The following is a 16,441-nucleotide window of genomic DNA, read 5'->3' as shown; positions in this document are numbered from 1 at the left end:
TGGGCGATGGTGCCTGTAGATTAACGTGTAGAGTCTTGGTGGTGTCTGTTTGCGGTTTGGTTATTGCAGCGTATGTCGGTGAATTGGAGGTGTTCTTCAGAACTTTAGTTTTCTTCAATATGATTTCTTTCCTGATTGGGCACTTAGCTGCAAGGGTATGGTGATTACCCTTGCAGTTAAGACAAGTTGGTGCTGTAGTAATGGTGCAGGATCTGAAATCGTGTCCATCATTCCCACATTTTGAACAAAACTTCTTATCCTTGATGGGGCAGTCCTTGGTGGTGTGTTTATAGGAGTCCAGCAGTGGGAGATGTATGTGAAACGTTCTTGTTCTATATGACTAGGGTGAATGTGGTAATGTGAGATGGCCAGACCGTCAGAGAGAGCTTGGGCAGCCATGGAGATGTCTGAAAACGTAATCTTTAGCATAGATGAGGCATTACGGATCTTGTAGATGCTGTCTACCGAGGCCCAGGTGTTTTGTTCCTCAATAGATGTCTTCAGTGCTTCAGTAGAGAGAGAGGTGACCATATTGTCCAGTCTTTTCACAAAGACCGAGCGTTTCGACTTCAAGAATGGAGACGGGGATAGAGTGAATTGTTGTGTTTGTAGGGTCCTGATTGAAGAGTCGTCCATAAGTTTTGATGCTTCCGTGTCGTCTGTGCAAACGAAAATGAAGGAGTCCTTCAGAGAGTGGATTGCTGTAAATTTGACCTGCAGGCGGGTCTTAACGACGGTAGCTAAAGCTAACTTCGAGGAGTCATTTATTGCACCATTCACAGGCTTGATTTTCACACGATTCGACAGCATTGTGAAAAGGATGTGACGTTTGTAGAATATAAATTCTACACCCCGGCGGGGTCGAAGAGAGGCTTCTTGACTGTAGAGCAACTGTGTGATCGGACGAAGATCAAGGGACAGGGAGCAAAGGCAAGAAGACTGGCGGTTATATAGGTGTCAGTGGATAGGGACGTGTAGCAGACGAGGGCATAATCACTTGTAGGCGGGATTCCCCAGTGGAAGTAGGTCCTACCCAAAGGGATGGGTTAATTGTAGAAGCCGTGAAGGTCTTGTAGATGTCCTCTGAACCAAGATTCCATGATGCTGCAGTGTCTCACAAGTTGTGCAAGAAAGGTATAAAATATTGTCAGTATTTTATACCTGTCTTGCTCATCCTCCTCAGTACGTTTTCCAGAGCATTTATGTCCATTCTGCAATACGGTGACCAAAACTGTGTAGCATAATCTAAATGAGGCCTAACCAACGATATATAGATGAAATTGAGACACATGTGCAACATCTGGGTATCTTTATTGTAGACGTTTCGCCATCCAGTGGCTTTATCAATACAAATTCCAGGACATAACTTGAAGACAGGAGAACTATGTACAGAAGATGAGGTAATCAGTCCCTCAACCTAGCAGTAGGTGCGAAGAGCACCGTAGTCGTGGAGATTCTCCACGACTACGGTGCTCGTCGCACCTACACTATTCAGTTTATAAGTGGCATGGTTATTTCCCTGTCCAACATTTAGAACTTTTCATTTGTCTATATTAAACTGCATCTGTCACTTCTCCGACCACTGCATCAGTCTATTCAAATCATCCTGGAGTGCACTAATGTCTTCAATAGAATGAATTGGACGGTCTGTCTTGGTGTCATCAGCAAATTTGCTTATGTCGCTATTTATTCCCTCATCTGTAGATGAATGGTTCAGAGAACCGACATGTTGATAAATTAGACACATGTGCAACTCTTGGGTATCTTTATTGAGGAAACGTTTCGCCACACAGTGGCTTCATCAGTCCATACAAAGGAGAATCTTGAAGAACAGGAGGAGAATGAGGTAATCAGTCCCTCAACCTTGAGTCGATGTGGTCAGTCCATCAATCTTGAATAGAATACGGCATACGTGCTGAGAAGGAGCTTATAAACCGTTGGCAGGAGAGGTGCAGCAGTCATAGGTCGTGTAACATTTGTTCAATGTTGAAGTAGGTCGTGCCCAAGAGTTAGGCAAGCGAAGAATTCCCAAGTATTAAGATCCCAAGAGGTTGCAGTGTCTGACAGGTTTGTAGATGATGGACTGACCACATCGACTCAAGGTTGAGGGACTGATTACCTCATTCTCCTCCTGTTCTTCAAGATTCTCCTTTGTATGGACTGATGAAGCCACTGTGTGGCGAAACGTTTCCTCTATAAAGATACCCAAGAGTTGCACATGTGTCTAATTTATCAACATGTCGGTTCTCTGAACCATTCATCTACAAACCTGTCACTTGGGATCTTAATACTTAGGAATTCTTCGCTTGCCTAATTCTTGGGCACGACCTACTTCAACATTGAACAAATGTTACACGACCTATGACTGCTGCACCTCTCCTGCCAACGGTTTATAAGCTCCTTCTCAGCACGTATGCCGTATTCTATTCAAGATTGATGGACTGACCACATCGACTCAAGGTTGAGGGACTGATTACCTCATTCTCCTCTTGTTCTTCAAGATTCTCCTTTGTATGGACTGATGAAGCCACTGTGTGGCGAAACGTTTCCTCAATAAAGATACCCAAAAGTTGCACATGTGTCTAATTTATCAACATTCCCTCATCTATATCGTTTATGTAAACTGTGAACAACAAGGGGCCCAACTCTGACCCCTGTGGAACACCGCTTGTGACCTGCCCCCATTCTGATTTCTCCCCATTTATGCAAACTCTTTACTGCCTATTTGTCAACCATGCCTCTAACCAGGAAAAAATTTCTCCTGTTCCGTGTGCCTTAAGTTTCCTCAAAAGTCTCTGATGTGGAACTCTATTGTGAAGGCTTACTCAGCCCTGTAACAACTTCAGACAGTATTACCCAGGCTGGCTCCTCCTCAGGAAAATTAGTGAATAGAAAAAGAAATAATAACAGACAAACATAAACACTTTATTATATAGAAAATGTAAAATATAAAACACTTAAATATGAAATATTAATCCTACATTAAAGAAAATGAAAAAGGAAAAATATAAATGATAACTGAATTCAACGCTAATTTAACACTTGGGTATCTGGTGTTGGTGACACTGCTTGTTGAAATCGTAGCCGTTGCTGATGATGAAGGGGGGGGTCGCAGGTGTAGGTGACCACCACTGGCTAGTTCTTCACAGATTAACGCCGTGAGTAGTATCCCGATGACAGGAAAGCAGGTTCTTTACCGCTGCAATGATGTGGGGTTACGTCCTGCAATTTCATACAGGTGCACAGGTACTTCAATACAAAATGGGGAAGTCTCTGGACGTTAGTCCTTCTCCTTTTCTTCTCGTTGATTGACAGGTGACCCTCACTGTCATCCAAGCTGAAAAGATAGACAGGTTACCCACTGCTTAAATAATCACTCTGCATGGCAGTGTACATTACTCAAAAGACGTGGTGATTATTACAACAGTCAACCTAGAGCAAGACTGTAAGGACTAAGTTCATTATTGGTCAAAAGTGAAGCTTTTAACCAATAAATCCACTAGAATACAAGGCAGGCATGTACTTACAGTAGTGTTGGGAGCTGCGAGTCGAGTGATTTACTATTTGACCAGAGCCCCACACATCACCTTTCGAGGGGGGGTGGAAGAGGGAGGGGAAGGGACAGCGGGAGCTAGACTGACCCAACGTTAACAAGCAGCCAGCAATCAAACTATCCCCTTAGGGGTGGGGGGGAGAAAAGGCGGGAAAAACGGGAGGGTGACTTGCCCTACCTTAACTAGTAGCCGGCAATGAAACTATCACTTTTGGTGGGGGGGAAGAAAGGCGGGAGCGTGACTTACCCTACCTTAACTAGTAGCCGGTAATGAAACTATTGTTACTATATTGCTACTCCTATCTATTGAACTTTTCCCTCACACTCCCCCATACCAAGACTTATAGTCAAGGAGTATAAGAAGAATAGGCGAGGAAAAAGTTCTAACATGTGGAAGTCGCGTAAGGCAACAAATCTTCTACTGACTGTCACAACTTAACCAGTCAGAGAAATAATTGGATGAACCATTGATATACACAATATGGAACTTAAAAGCCTGGAGTGCCAATGTCCACCTCAAGAGGCGACTGTTGGTTCCCTTAAAAGTTTCTAGGTATATCAAAGGTTTGTGGTCCGTTTCTAAAATGAATTCTTTTCCCAGCAAATAAAATTTAAGTATGGAGATACCCCACACAAGGGCCAAACATTCCTTTTCTATGGTGGAGTATCTTGTTTCTGCAGAAAGGAGTTTCCGGCTTAGGAAGCATACAGGGAAGGGAGTACCATCATGGTATTGTAGTAGCACCGCACCTAAGCCAGTATTGGAGGCATCAGTTCTCAAACAAAATGTTTTATTAATATCTGGAATCTTAAGTATAGGGTCTTTCGAGAAGATACTTTTAATCTCATTAAACTTTTCCCGAGCTACGTCGGAAACTTCAAGAGGTTCCTTCACAGACTTTTTAAGGAAGTTGGATAAGATACCTGTAAGATCAGCAAGATTCGGGATAAACCGTGCATAAAAATTTACAGAACCAAGAAAGCTACACATGAGCATCTTGGTTTTGGGGAATTTAAATTCTAATAAAGCTTTGATCCTACTGGGGAGAGGCTGCAGAGAGTTATTAGAAAGTATCAGTCCAAGATATCTAATCTTGTTATACCCAAGGAAGCATTTCTTCGGCTTGGCAGTGAGGCCATGTGAGCGTAACCTACGCAAAACTGATGTTAATGTTTGGATATGTTCGCCCCACGTAGATGTCATTACGTAAATGTTATCAAAATAAACTGAAACATTTGGCATATTACCCAAGACCTTTCTCATCAGTCTCACGTAGGTAGCACAGGCAGTTACCAAACCGAAGGGCATAGTTCTATACTGCATCAGTCCTTGGTGTGTAGGAAAAGCGGTGTACCGCTTAGAAGAAGGATCTAACATTACTTGATATGCCTGCGCAATATCAATCTCTGAAAAGAAGGAAGAGTCATAAAATTTGTGTAGATCGCTATCTATTAAGGGCATAGGCTCAGCATCCCACCGAGTTATAGCATTAAGGCCTCTGAAAAAAACCATACCCCCGGCCGGGATTGAACCCGCGGTCATAGAGTCTCAAAACTCCAGCCCGTCGCGTTAGCCACTAGACCAGCTAGCCACAATAAGATTCATCCAACTAGGTATATTTCTACACCATAGGAAAGTTAGCACAGGCACCTCTGTGACCACAAATGCAAGTTTTTACAGACGAATCTCCAGCTAGCGTGGCCGTGACGAACTCTAGCTCAAGTCCCTTCACTGCCGTCAACATGACTCAAGAAATCGTAATGACACGATTGCAAATAAACCATACCCCCGGCCGGGATTGAACCCGCGGTCATAGAGTCTCAAAACTCCAGCCCGTAGCTGGAGATTCGTCTGTAAAAACTTGCATTTGTGGTCACAGAGGTGCCTGTGCTAACTTTCCTATGGTGTAGAAATATACCTAGTTGGATGAATCTTATTGTGGCTAGCTGGTCTAGTGGCTAACGCGACGGGCTGGAGTTTTGAGACTATGACCGCGGGTTCAATCCCGGCCGGGGGTATGGTTTATTTGCAATCGTGTCATTACGATTTCTTGAGTCATGTTGACGGCAGTGAAGGGACTTGAGCTAGAGTTCGTCACGGCCACGCTAGCTGGAAATTCGTCTGTAAAAACTTGCATTTGTGGTCACAGGGGTGCCTGTGCTAACTTTCCTATGGTGTAGAAATATACCTAGTTGGATGAATCTTATTGTGGCTAGCTGGTCTAGTGGCTAACGCGACGGGCTGGAGTTTTGAGACTCTATGACCGCGGGTTCAATCCGGGCCGGGGGTATGGTTTATTTGCAATCGTGTCATTACGATTTCTTGAGTCATGTAAGGCCTCTGAAGTCAATAGCAAGTCTATATGAATTATCCTCCTTCTTAACCATGACTACTGGTGAACAATATGAAGATATTGAAGGTTCAATAATCTTTAGTTTTAATAATTTGTCTACCTCTCGGTCAAATGCATCCCTAAGGTGAACTGGAACTGGGTATAATTTTCGTTTGATAGGATTGTCCGTCACTAAGTCAATCTTATGGACTACCGTGGAGGTAACACCTGGAATATCAGTAAAGACGTCTGAAAAGTTACTCACACATTGAAGTAGTTCATGTCTCTTATGGTCATCCAAAGATTCATTAATATTAATGTTGGTTGCGTCCGAGTGGTCAAGAGTCACCAAGTCATGTAGTTCTTCATCATAGTCTAAGTTAGAGGTGTCAATTACACACACTTTACATTCTTCAGTTGTCTTATCAAGTTCGTGTGGAAAAACTAAGTCAAAGTTATTAAGGCAGTTAACCGAATTTCTTCGGTAATATTTCTTAAGGATGTTGATATGATAAAGCTTAGGTTTCCCCTTGACTTCTATGAGGTAGTCAACTTTTCCACAAATTTTTAATACCTTATACGGACCTTTCCATGCTACTAATAATTTATTTGACTTAATCGGCAAAAGTACAAGAACTTCATCCCATAAGTTAAAACTTCTCCTCTGACTTTTGGAATCAAAATAGGTTTTGTACTGGTCCATTGACAAACTTAGGTTTTTCGAAACTATGTCAGAGGTCTCCTCAAGTTTGTATCTAAGGTCAAGGAGAAACTGGTAAGAAGACTGAACCTCATCATTTACCTCCTCATTAGTCCATAAGTCATGAAGGATGGACAATGGGCCTCTGGCCTGTCTACCATAGAGAAGTTCAAAAGGTGAAAACCCGAAAGAGTCACTGGGAACTTCCCTCATGGCAAACAAAGCACAGGGTAGGTAACGATGCCACTCCTTAGGTTTAAGGGAGCAAAGTTTCCTTAAAATGGACTTGAGAATCGAATGCTGGCGCTCAATCCTCCCATTACAGCTGGGATGATAGGGTGTGGTGAAGAGAGGCTTCACTCCCAGAAGTTGGTATAGATGTTGCATTAAGTCAGATGTGAATTGTGTCCCACGGTCAGACAAAATTTCTCTAGGAATGCCCACTCTGGAGAAGATCGACAAAAGGGCTTCAGCCACCTCTGTAGTAGTTATGGTCTTTAAGGGAACGGCTTCAGGGAAACTCGAAGCATAATCAACTAATGTTAATATATATCTATGTCCCCCAGATGAAAGTGGAGATAAAGGACCAACGATGTCAATAGCTACTCTTTCAAACGGTACCGTAAAGATAGGCATTTTGACCATAGGTACTCGCCTGGTACCTCGGGAGGATGACAGTTGGCAAGCTTTACATGATGTACAATAAGTAGTGACATCTGAGGACATTTTAGGCCAAAAATAAGTTTCTCTAATTTTATTTAAAGTTTTACGATGCGAGAAATGTCCGGCCACTGGCAGGTCATAAGCCATTTTAAGAACAGTCTCTCTGCATTGACTTGGAACAACTAAGATGGAATAGTCTGTCTCATCTGAATTTAATTTGAATACTGACTTGTACAAGATACCTTTTATATATTCAAATTTATATGAAAAGTTTTTCCTTTGGATCACTTGATTTTGTTTAGCGGCATTATGGCAATTCTGAAGAGAAGGGCAATTACGATGTAAATTGACAAAGGAGTCCTTCGATATGTCTAAAGGCTTAAAGTCAGGGAAAATCAAAGGATGGACAGTAGGAGAAGCATGGGCTTTGGTCTGAGCCCTAGTCAAGACATTTATGGTATCGGAGGTGATATCTTCACTTTCATCTAACAAGTGAACCGGTGATCCTACTACCTCGCTTTCGAGAGTAGCATCACTGGTTTTTAATCCCACATGAATCTCACGAGACATTGTCTCATCTGAACTTTCGAGGGGCTTCTCTGATTCTACAGGAAGAAGATCTGAAAAGCTTATGTCCACCTTTGGTGATGAAAGGTCAATCACAGAAGAAAGAATGGCACCTTTTACATTACCTATTAGTACGGAGCAAGAAGTGATGGGAGCTAGTACGGCTTCAGACCAACCTGTGAACCATTTAGACCTAATGTAACAACGGATGGTAGGAAAAGTGTCTGTACGGCCCAAGTAGTCTGAAAGTATAGCAGAGGAATGAGTTTCTTTAAGATTAGGGAACAGCTTATCAGAAATGACTATACATGTGCATCCAGTGTCTCGTAAAATGGTAGATACATTAAGTCCATTAACTATTCCTGAACAGAAGGGTGCTTGGTCATTAGAGTCTTTAAAACATCTTCCAACTTTTTGAACCTTCTTAGAAGGACAATCTGGACGTTTATGTCTCTTAACACCACACAAATGACAAACAGGAATAAAAGAAGTCATTTTACTTTCTACTAGAGGCTTTGATTTCTTAAGGTCTGATGAACCCTTGCCCTTAGGGTTCGATCCCTTTAGGTTTTTATAGGAATTGTGAGCCTCAGCATACAGGTCAGCAGCCTCAGCAACTTCCTCAGCTTTAATCAGGTTATGTTCTCTAATGAATGTTCGTATCAGGTGAGGAATAGCTGTCAGGAACTGGTCAGCAACCATGAAGTCTAAGAGATTCATAACTGTGATCAATTCCTGAATTCTCTATCCAAAAGTCGAACAAACGAAAGAGTGTTACCTGTAACTGCTGAAAGTTCTGGCCAGGCTGTAAGGTGGCATACCTGAAATCTTTCCTGTAAGAATTAGTGGTTTTTTGATATGCTTTAAGGATTGCCTTCTTCAGTAGGTTATAATTACATATGATATCCTGAGACAAAGTTGCATAGATATTCAAAGCTGTACCAGAAAAAACCATTCCTAACCTAGTAGCCCAGGTGTCAGCAGGCCATTCACAGAGGGTAGCAGTATTTTCGAACCTGATAATGTATGAAGTTATGTCGTTCCCCTCTGTGAAGGGAGGTAAAATAGGTGTTGGAATATGTGCACTGACTGCACGTTGTTCCATTACTCCTTCCTCTAATTGTTGTTGTGTAAAAATTAACTTTTTATTCTCTAATTCAAGGCGAGATTTTTCGAGCTCGCGATCCTTTTCTCTCTCCATTAACTCACGTTCTCTATCCTTTGCTCTTTCCTCAAGTTCTCTTAATTTAACTTGTTCCTCACGTATCTTAGCTTGTTCCTCACGTATTTTACCTTTTCCTCACGATCAAGTCTATCACGCTCCTTTTTGTCTTCTCGCTCTCTTTCTAACTGTCTTTCTCGGATTTCTCTCTCAATTCTCTCTCTCTCTCCTTTTTCTCTTCTCTTTCGATTCTCTCTCTCTCCTTATTCTCTTCTGTTTCAAGTCTTTCCTGGATCTTAGCACTAATGAAAGATTCTAAATTTTTCCCTGTTATTCCTAACTTACTTCCAGCGTTCATCCAAAACTGGTATTCATCCATACTTGCAAGAATAACTTAAACTATCAGGGGAAAATGAAACGGGTACTAAAGAAAACGGAGGGCTCAATTCCTGCTCCGCTCAAACTGCAAAATAAACCAGAGGGCTCGATCCCTGCTTCAATTAAACAATATGTATTAACGAAAACGAAGGGTTCTATGCTGGCTCCGAGCAAACAGTAAGTAGAATGGGGTCCCTTGACCATCCAATCTTCTCACCAACAAATCAAGAGTGTCCTATGACAGTTCCCTTGATATAATGAAGAGCTCAATGAAACAAGTTGTCACTGGAAAATCTCGGGTCCCTAGAGTCTAATCCTCCAAAGTGTTTCAAGCTCACATGAAAAAGTGGCAGAATTAACTATTATATCCTGCCTGACTTGACTTACAATAAATTGAGACTATAACAATCACCAAATCTTTCAAATACCTGTACTGTAGTCCTACCATAGAGAATGATTACTCATGGCTGGTGGTAACCGTCTGTGGTATGCGGCGTTGAAGTTCCAATGGTAGATTCGAGATGGAGTTGAATCTTGATTCAGTAGAGTTGAATCCTGGCAAGGTCGCCACCTGTGAAGGCTTACTCAGCCCTGTAACAACTTCAGACAGTATTACCCAGGCTGGCTCCTCCTCAGGAAAATTAGTGAATAGAAAAAGAAATAATAACAGACAAACATAAACTCTTTATTATATAGAAAATATAAAATATAAAATACTTAAATATGAAATATTAATCCTACATTAAAGAAAATGAAAAAGGAAAAATATAAATGATAACTGAATTCAACGCTAATTTAACACTTGGGTGTCTGGTGTTGGTGACACTGCTTGTTGAAATCGTAGCCGTTGCTGATGATGGGGGGGGGGGGGGGTCGCAGGTGTAGGTGACCACCACTGGCTAGTTCTTCACAGATTAACGCCGTGAGTAGTATCCCAATGACAGGAAAGCAGGTTCTTTACCGCTGCAATGATGTGGGGTTACGTCCTGCAATTTCATACAGGTGCACAGGTACTTAAATGCAAAATGGGGAAGTCTCTGGACGTTAGTCCTTCTCCTTTTCTTCTCGTTGATTGACAGGTGACCCTCACTGTCATCCAAGCTGAAAAGATAGACAGGTTACCCACTGCTTAAATAATCACTCTGCATGGCAGTGTACATTACTCAAAAGACGTGGTGATTATTACAACAGTCAACCTAGAGCAAGACTGAAAGGACTAAGTTCATTATTGGTCAAAAGTGAAGCTTTTAACCAATAAATCCACTAGAATACAAGGCAGGCATGTACTTACAGTAGTGTTGGGAGCTGCGAGTCGAGTGATTTACTGTTTGACCAGAGCCCCACACGTCACCTTTCGAGGGGGGGAGAGGGAGGGGGAGGGATAGCGGGAGCAAGACTGACCCTACGTTAACAAGCAGCCGGCAATCAAACTATCACTTTAGGGGTGGGGGGGAGAAAAGGCGGGAAAAACGGGAGCGTGACTTACCCTACCTTAACTAGTAGCCGGCAATGAAACTATCACTTTCGGGGAGGGGGAAGAAAGGCGGGAGCGTGACTTACCCTACCTTAACTAGTAGCCGGTAATGAAACTATTGTTACTATATTGCTACTCCTATCTGTTGAACTTTTCCCTCACACTATCGAAAGCCTTACTGAAGCCCATATACACAATATCATATTCATTACCATGATCTACCTCCTGAAACACCTTAGCGAAAAACAATTATTATATTCGTAAGACAGGAACGCCCCTTTGTAAAACCGTCTAAATCTTCCAGCTCTTGTGATACAAAGTATTCAACATTATTTGACACAATTATGTCTGGTAATCCAAAATTACACAAAGATTTCCTCAGCAAATCAGCAGTAACTGTGGATATCATGGAGAAAGTCACTTGAACATTTATGAATTATGAAAATGAATCCACAATTACTAAAAGATATTCGCGCTCCACTTGGCCTGCGTAGTCTACATGCACTCTGGACCATGGCTTTCCCATGACTGGCCAAAATAATACAGATAAAATTGGCTGAAAATTCTTAAGACAAATCAGACAATTTCGGGTCAGTTTCGCAATATCTTGATCAATCTTTGGCCATCTGACCCACTTCCTTTTAATACAGGCCAGGAATTACCAACCCACTCCTTAAAGAGTCTGATACTGTTGGGATCAGTGTTTGCTGCCCATCACTCCTGAATCTCGGTATGAGTTAATCTGTAAGCCTTTTCCATATCATATTACCAAATCCCTTAATTTGCACCTTATAATTCCTAACCCTAATAACACTTTGCTGCCCAGCCGGGAACTCTGGCCCTGATAGCGAATCAGGAGCCATATGTATAAACGAATTTTTGGGTATAATTTGAAACGCTGAGTAAGCACTGTATTTCCCTTTCGGTGACATGTTTAAAGTCAGTGGGTTTACTTTCGTTCATGGAAGAAGTCACAGAGTGATGCAGCAGCTGATTATTTAAAATATTGTTCTGACATTTTGTATTTCCATTTCTGATATCCTTCTACTAGTTGCCATGACAACATCACAGTGAGTACCAACCACTCACATGTATTTATCTTATATTGTCTGTATAGCCTAATATATGATTACAAATTTGAGAAAAGTTTCCATGAATATTTCTGCTATCTTATGGTCAACTTGAATGTATAAGTATAGTTACTTATACATTCAAGTGATAATATCTCAGAATAATATTATTTTTATTACGAGTGGACTGTCAGTCCTCTGGTAACTTGTACTAGACATCGTCTTACCACAGTAACCAACCATTTCAGTTATTTACTTCTTTGAACTGTAAGATTAACTATTAATTTACAGTATATAGCTGTGTTTATCATCAGTAATTTGTTTTCATAAGTCAGAAAATGTTTAGGCATTAATTAAGAGAGTTGAAAGGTTCATTATATCAGTATATACTGCAGTGTTTATACCTCTGTTGCGAGTCAGTTATCTGAGTACTCTTAAACACTTAAACTCAGTTCTGAGTTTATACAATATATGTCCCAGTGTAGCACTATTTCATATTATACTAATGATAAGACGATTTTGCAAACTATAGTGGTTGGACTTGTGTGCTATCCTAGTGAAATACAGTAGACCATCGATTAAGATGGTAGATAGGTTATTGAAAATGTAGTGCTAGACGAATTCGTGTTAATTAAAGGAACTGAAGAACTTATGGGAAAAATAAAGTTACATTCCTGGAACCCCCAAAACAGCCAAACAACTTTATTTTAGGTAACCAAATCTTACAAAAATAAAAATAATAATGCAATTGTTGAAGATTGAGACACTTATGCAACACATGGGAATCTTTATTGAAGAAACGTCTCACTACACAGTGGCTTCATCAGTCCAATACAAAGCAGAAAGGTGTAAGGAGAGGAGGAGTTTGAGGTAATCAGTCCCTCAGCCTGAAGTCGATGTGTTCGTTCCATCAATTTTGTAGAAAGTACAGTATAGGGCCGTAAAAGTGGCTATATACTGTTGTCAGGTGTCAGCAGGAGGAGATAGGCTCATAGTGGAACCATCCACTAGTCTAAGTAGGTCTTAGTCCAAAGGTTGGACAAGTGTTGAAGAATTCTATGTATCAAGATCCCATGATGTTGCAGTGTCTGACAGTTGTGATAAATGGTTTAAAACCGACAAGTTGAAGATTGAGACACTTATGCAACATATGGGAGTCTTTAGTGAAGAAACGTTTTGCCACACAGTGGCTTTATCAGTCCAATACAAATCAGAGGGACTGATTACCTCAAACTCTTCCTCTCCTTACACCTTTCTGCTTTATATTGGACTGATGAAGCCACTGTGTGGCGAAACGTTTCTTCATTAAAATTTCCCATATGTTGCATGTGTCATTCTTCAACTTGTCGGTTTTAAACCATCGATGACAGTGCAATTGTTGTTCATTATCGTTACAATGTAAGTTTTTTTTCTGTTGTTTAAGGCTAAAAATGCAGCAGAAACAATATTTCTTACCTTAAATTGTGGTTGCTGGTGTTTGTGGATGATTGTGAGGGAGGGAGAGGAGAGGCATGCTGAGGCCCATCTGGGTTGAGGTAGATGGTAGTCCAGTCAGTAAGTCAGTCCAAACAAGTGAGTCAATAGGTCAGTCAGTCAAATCAGTACAGTCATTCAGTTCAGTAGATCACTCATTCACATCAGTAGGTCACTCATTTAAGTGAGTCATTCAAGTCATTTATTAAATCAGTTAAGTCTGTCAGTTAAGTCAGTAAGCCTCAGTCAGTAAATCAGTCAAGTCAGTCTGGCAAATAGTAAGCAGTCAGTGTATCAGTCAAGTTATTCGGTAAATCAATAAGTCAATCAGTAAAGTCATTCAATATATCAGTCAAGGTGGTCAGTCAAGTCAGTAAGCCAGTCAATTCAGTAAATCAGTCAAGTCAGTAGGTCAGTCAGTCAGTCAAGTAAGCCATTCAGTAAATCAGTCAGTCAAGTCAGTAAGTCAGTCAAGTTGGTCAGCCAAGTCAGTAAGCCAGACAGTAAATCAGTCAAGTCATTCAGGAAATCAGTAAATCAGGTCAGTCAGTAAGTCATTCATCCAGCTTACAGCGCTGGAATTCTTTTTCCTACCGAGAAGCAGAACCGTTAAACTGAATTTTACGAAGTGTAAAACGAAAATCTGTCTCAATTTGACAGTAGTTTAATAGAGAAAACGTTTTAAAGGAAATCATTTTAATCGACGATATACTGTAACTAATATTCCTCTAAATAACCTTATTGCTTTATTCTCAGTAAAGTGAAACAGTAAAAGTTAGTTATTTGCTTTATTCTCAGTAAAGTGAAACAGTAAAAGTTAGTTATTTGCTTTATTCTCAGTAAAGTGAATCAGTAAAAGTCAGTTATTTGCTTTATTCTCAGTAAAGTGAATCAGTAAAGTGAAACAGTAAAAGTCAGTTATTTGCTTTATTCTCAGTAAAGTGAATCAGTAAAAGTCAGTTATTTGCTTTATTCTCAGTAAAGTGAAACAGTAAAAGTTAGTTATTTGCTTTATTCTCAGTAAAGTGAAACAGTAAAAGTTAGTTATTTGCTTTATTCTCAGTAAAGTGAATCAGTAAAAGTCAGTTATTTGCTTTATTCTCAGTAAAGTGAATCAGTAAAGTGAAACAGTAAAAGTTAGTTATTTGCTTTATTCTCAGTAAAGTGAATCAGTAAAAGTCAGTTATTTGCTTTATTCTCAGTAAAGTGAATCAGTAAAAGTCAGTTATTTGCTTTATTCTCAGTAAAGTGAAACAGTAAAAGTTAGTTATTTGCTTTATTCTCAGTAAAGTGAATCAGTAAAAGTTAGTTATTATCTAGTCAAGTGTTGCCGCCTGTTCCACTATCTTCTCTTACAGAATTATTATCAGTAAAGCTAAACTCAGTGTAATATAAATTTCAATATACATGTTCTATGCAGTTCTAAGAGTTATCTCAATGTTTATATTGTTACAACATTGTTACAACATTGTTACAACATTGTTACAACATTGTTACAACATTGTTACAATATTGTTACAACATTGTTACAACATTGTTACAACATTGTTACAACATTGTTACAATATTGTTACAACATTGTTACAACATTGTTACAACATTGTTACAACATTGTTACAACATTGTTACAACATTGTTACAACATTGTTACAACATTGTTATAACATTGTTACAACATTGTTACAACATTGTTACAACATTGTTACAACATTGTTACAACATTGTTACAACATTGTTACAACATTGTTACAACATTGTTATAACATTGTTACAACATTGTTATAACATTGTTACAACATTGTTATAACATTGTTACAACATTGTTATAACATTGTTACAACATTGTTATAACATTGTTACAACATTGTTACAACATTGTTACATTATTGTTACAACATTGTTACAACATTGTTACAACATTGTTACAACATTGTTACAACATTGTTACAACATTGTTACAACATTGTTATAACATTGTTACAACATTGTTATAACATTGTTACAACATTGTTAAAACATTGTTACAACATTGTTACAACATTGTTACAACATTGTTACAACATTGTTATAACATTGTTACAACATTGTTACAACATTGTTATAACATTGTTACAACATTGTTAAAACATTGTTACAACATTGTTACAACATTGTTACAACATTGTTATAACATTGTTACAACTTTGTTACAACATTGTTATAACATTGTTACAACATTGTTATAACATTGTTACAACATTGTTACAACATTGTTATAACATTGTTACAACATTGTTAAAACATTGTTACAACATTGTTACAACATTGTTACAACATTGTTATAACATTGTTACAACATTGTTACAACATTGTTATAACATTGTTACAACATTGTTACAACATTGTTACAACATTGTTATAACATTGTTACAACATTGTTACAACATTGTTACAACATTGTTACAACATTGTTATAACATTGTTACAACATTGTTATAACATTGTTACAACATTGTTATAACATTGTTACAACATTGTTATAACATTGTTACAACATTGTTATAACATTGTTACAACATTGTTACAACATTGTTACAACATTGTTATAACATTGTTACAACATTGATATTAAAATGTTAAAACAACGTTATTACAATGTTATTATAATGTTACTATAATGTTATAATGTTACTACAATGTTATAATGTTACTACAATGTTATAATGTTACTACAATGTTATAATGTTACTACAATGTTATAATGTTACTATAATGTTATAATGTTACTACAATGTTATAATGTTACTACAATGTTATAATGTTACTACAATGTTATAATGTTACTACAATGTTATAATGTTACTACAATGTTATAATGTTACTACAATGTTATAATGTTACTACAATGTTATAATGTTACTGCAATGTTATAATGTTACTACAATGTTATAATGTTACTACAATGTTATAATGTTACTACAATGTTATAATGTTACTACAATGTTATAATGTTACTACAATGTTATAATGTTACTACAATGTTATAATGTTACTATAATGTTATAATGTTACTACAATGTTATAATGTT

The sequence above is a fragment of the Cherax quadricarinatus genome, chromosome 35, assembly GCF_038502225.1.
Source record: "Cherax quadricarinatus isolate ZL_2023a chromosome 35, ASM3850222v1, whole genome shotgun sequence".
Classification (NCBI taxonomy): Eukaryota; Metazoa; Arthropoda; class Malacostraca; order Decapoda; family Parastacidae; genus Cherax; species Cherax quadricarinatus.
The sequence above is the reverse complement of the archived record's forward strand: the minus strand, read 5'-3'. Positions refer to the sequence as shown.